The sequence below is a fragment of the Oncorhynchus nerka genome, linkage group LG14, assembly GCF_034236695.1.
Source record: "Oncorhynchus nerka isolate Pitt River linkage group LG14, Oner_Uvic_2.0, whole genome shotgun sequence".
In the NCBI taxonomy this organism is placed as follows: domain Eukaryota; kingdom Metazoa; phylum Chordata; class Actinopteri; order Salmoniformes; family Salmonidae; genus Oncorhynchus; species Oncorhynchus nerka.
The window spans coordinates 21633399-21639843 of record NC_088409.1 but is presented as its reverse complement, the minus strand read 5'-3'; positions in this window follow the sequence as shown (position 1 = coordinate 21639843).

Here is a 6445-nt window from a genome sequence, read left to right as displayed (position 1 = left end):
TTCATGTTTTTTGAGGGGGTACTAGTGAGTAAAATATTGTCATTCACATTTCTATATTACATCTAAATTCATTATTATAATGTACTTCTATATTATGTAGTTTATGAAAAGTGCAGTACTGTAGCTTATGCAAAGTGGAGTACTGTAGCTTATGCAAAGTGCAGTACTGTAGCTTATGCAAAGTACAGTACTGTAGCTTATGCAAAGTGCAGTACTGTAGCTTATGCAAAGTGCAGTACTGTAGCTTATGCAAAGTGTAGTACTGTAGCTTATGCAAAGTGCAGTACTGTAGCTTATGCAAAGTGCAGTACTGTAGCTTATGCAAAGTGCAGTACTGTAGTTTATGCAAAGTGCAGTACTGTAGTTTATGCAAAGTGCAGTACTGTAGTTTATGCAAAGTGCAGTACTGTAGCTTATGCATAGTGCAGTACTGTAGCTTATGCAAAGTGCAGTACTGTAGCTTATGCAAAGTGCAGTACTGTAGCTTATGCAAAGTGCAGTACTGTAGCTTATGCATAGTGCACTACTGTAGTTTATGCAAAGTGCAGTACTGTAGCTTATGCATAGTGCACTACTGTAGTTTATGCATAGTGCACTACTGTAGTTTGTGTATAGTGCACTACTGTAGTTTATGCATAGTGCACTACTGTAGTTTATGCATAGTGCACTACTGTAGTTTATGCATAGTGCACTACTGTAGTTTATGCATAGTGCACTACTGTAGTTTATGCATAGTGCACTACTGTAGTTTGTGTATAGTGCACTACTGTAGTTTATGCATAGTGCACTACTGTAGTTTGTGTATAGTGCACTACTGTAGTTTATGCATAGTGCACTACTGTAGTTTATGCATAGTGCACTACTGTAGTTTATGCATAGTGCACTACTGTAGTTTGTGTATAGTGCACTACTGTAGTTTATGCATAGTGCACTACTGTAGTTAATGCATAGTGCACTACTGTAGTTTGTGTATAGTGTACTACTGTAGTTAATGCATAGTGCACTACTGTAGTTTATGCATAGTGCACTACTGTAGTTAATGCATAGTGCACTACTGTAGTTTATGCATAGTGCACTACTGTAGTTAATGCATAGTGCACTACTGTAGTTTGTGTATAGTGCACTACTGTAGTTAATGCATAGTGCACTACTGTAGTTTATGCATAGTGCACTACTGTAGTTAATGCATAGTGCACTACTGTAGTTTGTGTATAGTGCACTACTGTAGTTTATGCATAGTGCACTACTGTAGTTTATGCATAGTGCACTACTGTAGTTAATGCATAGTGCACTACTGTAGTTAATGCATAGTGCACTACTGTAGTTAATGCATAGTGCACTACTGTAGTTAATGCATAGTGCACTACTGTAGTTAATGCATAGTGCACTACTGTAGTTAATGCATAGTGCACTACTGTAGTTAATGCATAGTGCACTACTGTAGTTAATGCATAGTGCACTACATAGTTAATGCATAGTGCTACTGTAGTTAATGCATAGTGCACTACTGTAGTTAATGCATAGTGCACTACTGTACTTTATGCATAGTGCACTACTGTAGTTAATGCATAGTGCACTACTGTAGTTAATGCATGCATACTGTGTGCACTACTGTAGTTATAGTGCACTACTGTGCACACTACTGTACTTTATGCATAGTGCACTACTGTAGTTAATGCATAGTGCACTACTGTAGTTAATGCATAGTGCACTACTGTAGTTAATGCATAGTGCACTACTGTACTTTATGCATAGTGCACTACTGTAGTTAATGCATAGTGCACTACTGTAGTTAATGCATAGTGCACTACTGTAGTTTATGCATAGTGCACTACTGTAGTTAATGCATAGTGCACTACTGTAGTTAATGCATAGTGCACTACTGTAGTAGTGCACTACTGTAGTTAATGCATAGTGCACTACTGTAGTTAATGCATAGTGCACTACTGTAGTTTATGCATAGTGCACTACTGTAGTTAATGCATAGTGCACTACTGTACTTTATGCATAGTGCACTACTGTAGTTAATGCATAGTGCACTACTGTAGTTAATGCATAGTGCACTACTGTAGTTAATGCATAGTGCACTACTGTAGTTAATGCATAGTGCACTACTGTACTTTATGCATAGTGCACTACTGTAGTTAATGCATAGTGCACTACTGTACTTTATGCATAGTGCACTACTGTAGTTAATGCATAGTGCACTACTGTAGTTAATGCATAGTGCACTACTGTACTTTATGCATAGTGCACTACTGTAGTTAATGCATAGTGCACTACTGTAGTAGTGCAATGCATAGTGCACTACTGTAGTTAATGCATAGTGCACTACTGTAGTTAATGCATAGTGCACTACTGTACTTTATGCATAGTGCACTACTGTAGTTAATGCATAGTGCACTACTGTAGTTAATGCATAGTGCACTACTGTAGTTAATGCATAGTGCACTACTGTAGTTAATGCATAGTGCACTACTGTAGTTAATGCATAGTGCACTACTGTAGTTAATGCATAGTGCACTACTGTACTTTATGCATAGTGCACTACTGTAGTTAATGCATAGTGCACTACTGTACTTTATGCATAGTGCACTACTGTAGTTAATGCATAGTGCACTACTGTAGTTAATGCATAGTGCACTACTGTAGTTAATGCATAGTGCACTACTGTAGTTAATGCATAGTGCACTACTGTAGTTAATGCATAGTGCACTACTGTAGTTTATGCATAGTGCACTACTGTAGTTAATGCATAGTGCACTACTGTAGTTAATGCATAGTGCACTACTGTAGTTAATGCATAGTGCACTACTGTAGTTAATGCATAGTGCACTACTGTAGTTAATGCATAGTGCACTACTGTAGTTAATGCATAGTGCACTACTGTAGTTAATGCATAGTGCACTACTGTAGTTAATGCATAGTGCACTACTGTACTTTATGCATAGTGCACTACTGTAGTTAATGCATAGTGCACTACTGTAGTTAATGCATAGTGCACTACTGTACTTTATGCATAGTGCACTACTGTAGTTAATGCATAGTGCACTACTGTACTTTATGCATAGTGCACTACTGTAGTTAATGCATAGTGCACTACTGTAGTTAATGCATAGTGCACTACTGTAGTTTATGCATAGTGCACTACTGTAGTTAATGCATAGTGCACTACTGTACTTTATGCATAGTGCACTACTGTAGTTAATGCATAGTGCACTACTGTAGTTAATGCATAGTGCACTACTGTACTTTATGCATAGTGCATGTAAAGAATTGCTATTATGCAGGAGACCAATCTACTGCTAAATACGTGGCTATTGCATTGTTGTAACTGAGACAACACATAGCAACGTATTTTCACAGTAAAGCCTGTGGGGTCCCCTACAGGATAGCTCCCACATTACACACATAATCTCCCTTTTAAACGAACACTGTGTGCCCGAAGAAGATTCTACGATGACGGACAGACAACTGAGCCAATGGCGGAAGACTACAGACTACAACCAGCTGAACCAATCCGGAGATCCGATCTTCCTAGAGTCAACCTACTTTCTGTGACGTATATAAGGGCTGTGCTGACTGTTTACGCGCTCTCTGCCTGCTGTTCCAACACGAACTAACGGAAGAGCCGTATTTACAATTTTAACACCTGGTCTGAATCGATCCTTAACCGGCTCACCCTTCTAATATCCTTTTATCAACATGCACTACTGTAGTTAATGCATAGTGCACTACTGTAGTTTGTGTATAGTGCACTACTGTAGTTAATGCATAGTGCACTACTGTAGTTTATGCATAGTGCACTACTGTAGTTTGTGTATAGTGCACTACTGTAGTTTATGCATAGTGCACTACTGTAGTTTGTGTATAGTGCACTACTGTAGTTTATGCATAGTACACTACTGTAGTTTGTGTATAGTGCACTACTGTAGTTTATGCATAGTGCACTACTGTAGTTTATGCATAGTGCACTACTGTAGTTTATGCATAGTGCACTACTGTAGTTTGTGTATAGTGTACTACTGTAGTTTATGCATAGTGCACTACTGTAGTTTATGCATAGTGTACTACTGTTGTTTATGCATAGTGTACTACTGTAGTTTATTTATAGTGCACTACTGTAGTTTATGTATAGTGCACTACTGTAGTTTATGCATAGTGTACTACTGTAGTTTATGCATAGTGCACTACTGTAGTTTATGTATAGTGCACTACTGTAGTTTATGCATAGTGTACTACTGTAGTTAATGCATAGTGCACTACTGTAGTTTATGCATAGTGTACTACTGTAGTTTATGCATAGTGCACTACTGTAGTTTATGCATAGTGTACTACTGTAGTTTGTGTATAGTGCACTACTGTAGTTTATGCATAGTGCACTACTGTAGTTTATGCATAGTGCACTACTGTAGTTTGTGTATAGTGTACTACTGTAGTTTATGCATAGTGCACTACTGTAGTTTATGCATAGTGTACTACTGTAGTTTATGCATAGTGTACTACTGTAGTTTATGTATAGTGCACTACTGTAGTTTATGTATAGTGCACTACTGTAGTTTATGTATAGTGCACTACTGTAGTTAATGCATAGTGCACTACTGTAGTTTATGTATAGTGCACTACTGTAGTTTATGCATAGTGAATGTCTGCCCCCTGTTGGTGAGTCAAATGATAGACCAAGTGCTGGGAGAAAAGGCACATGAAGCCATAACACTTGGGCATGTTCCCCTTTTACAGTTGAAGGCTATTAAAGAAATGAGCAACGTATAATGTTCTTGGGGGAGAAATGTAACCTACACCACTAGAATTGAGTTGTATCTCAAATGTCCATGAAAACAATGTCATAAGACATCACCATCAGTCAATAATCTCTCTGGTCCAGTGGTACCACTTCAATGGAATGGCAGCTGCAGTATGTATTACAATGCACAGAGGAAAGATCAGGGGAGTCCATTAACACATAAATCAGCCTGTTCAGCACTATTATCAGGCCATAGTAATGGCTGGGATGCAATACATGGAATGGCAGCTGCAGTATGTATTACAATGCACAGAGGATAGATCAGGGGAGTCCATTAACACATAAAGCAGCCTGTTCAGCACTATTATCAGGCCATGGTACTGGCTGGGATGGAATACATGGAATGGTATTAAACAAATAAAACACCTGATTTTTTGTGTTAGTTACCGTTCAGTTCTATCCATTATCTCCTCACCAGCCTCCTCTGGTCCCAATCATACACACAACACACAACTCATTAGATTCAAACACACTTCTGAAGCTGTTCACATTTGATTGGAGGAACATTGCTACAATCATCCATACATCTCTAGCCTGGTCCCACATCTGTAGGTTCTTTAGATAACTCCACTGACGATTCATATGAGCCTGGGTACCATACCAGTCTGTTTCTGCTGTAAGAGAGAGGGGATTGGTTAAAGCAGAAACTGACTGGAACCCAGGCTTTATAGCCAACTCACACCTCATTAAGAATGGATCAGACTGGAACCCAGGCTATATAGAGAACTCACACCTCATTAAGAATATATCAGACTGGAACCCAGGCTATATAGACAACTCACACCTCATTAAGAATATATCAGACTGGAACCCAGGCTACATAGCCAAGTCACACCTCATTATGAATAGATCAGACTGGAACCCAGGCTACATAGCCAACTCACACCTCATTAAGAATGGATCAGACTGGAACCCAGGCTACATAGCCAACTCACACCTCATTAAGAATGGATCAGACTGGAACCCAGGCTATATAGACAACTCACACCTCATTATGAATATATCAGACTGGAACCCAGGCTACATAGCCAACTCACACCTCATTAAGAATGGATCAGACTGGAACCCAGGCTATATAGACAACTCACAATTCATTATGAAGATATCAGACTGGAACCCAGGCTATATAGCCAAGTCACAATTCATTATGAAGATATCAGACTGGAACCCAGGCTATATAGCCAACTCACAATTCATTACGAATATATCAGACTGGAACCCAGGCTATATAGTCAACTCACACCTCATTATGAATAGATCAGACTGGAACCCAGGCTATATAGACAACTCACACCTCATTATGAATAGATCAGACTGGAACCCAGGCTATATAGACAACTCACACCTCATTATGAATAGATCAGACTGGAACCCAGGCTTTATAGTCAACTCACACCTCATTATGAATAGATCAGACTGGAACCCAGGCTATATAGACAACTCACACCTCATTATGAATAGATCAGACTGGAACCCAGGCTTTATAGTCAACTCACACCTCATTATGAATAGATCAGACTGGAACCCAGGCTACATAGCCAACTCACACCTCATTATGAATAGATCAGACTGGAACCCAGGCTTTATAGCCAACTCATTAAGAATATATTACGTTTTAGTATTCAACCATGCATACATACT